The sequence below is a fragment of the Portunus trituberculatus genome, chromosome 27 (genome assembly GCF_017591435.1).
Source record: "Portunus trituberculatus isolate SZX2019 chromosome 27, ASM1759143v1, whole genome shotgun sequence".
Taxonomy (NCBI): Eukaryota; Metazoa; Arthropoda; class Malacostraca; order Decapoda; family Portunidae; genus Portunus; species Portunus trituberculatus.
Window position 1 is genome coordinate 12,179,502 of NC_059281.1, and position 436 is coordinate 12,179,937.

Here is a 436-nt window from a genome sequence, read left to right on the forward strand (position 1 = left end):
CCCTCTTCTGTATCTTGTTCCTCCTCCTCCTCCTCCTCCTCCTCCTCTCTCCTCCTCCTCCTCCTCCTCCTCCTCCTCCTCCTCCTCCTCCTCCTCCTCCTCCTCCTTAACGTGCCCCTTTTTCCCTCCATTCTGGTAATTGCCTTCCCATACGCGTCCTTCAGATCCTTCCAAACATCTCTCCCAGCCCCTCCTCCTCCTCCTCCTCCTCCTCCTCCTCCTCCTCCTCTAGTGTTTCTTACCATTCTCGATAGTGGCACCTCCTCCCTCCCTCCTTCCCTCCCTACCAACCAACCCTATTCTTTTCATTAACCCCCCTTCTCCTCCATCTCCTGCTCCTCCATCTCCTCCTCCTCCATACCCCTCTCCCCCTTCTCCTCCCTGCCCCTCCATAGCGTCTGGGACTCTGGGCACCTAAACACCCGCGCGCCGCTCC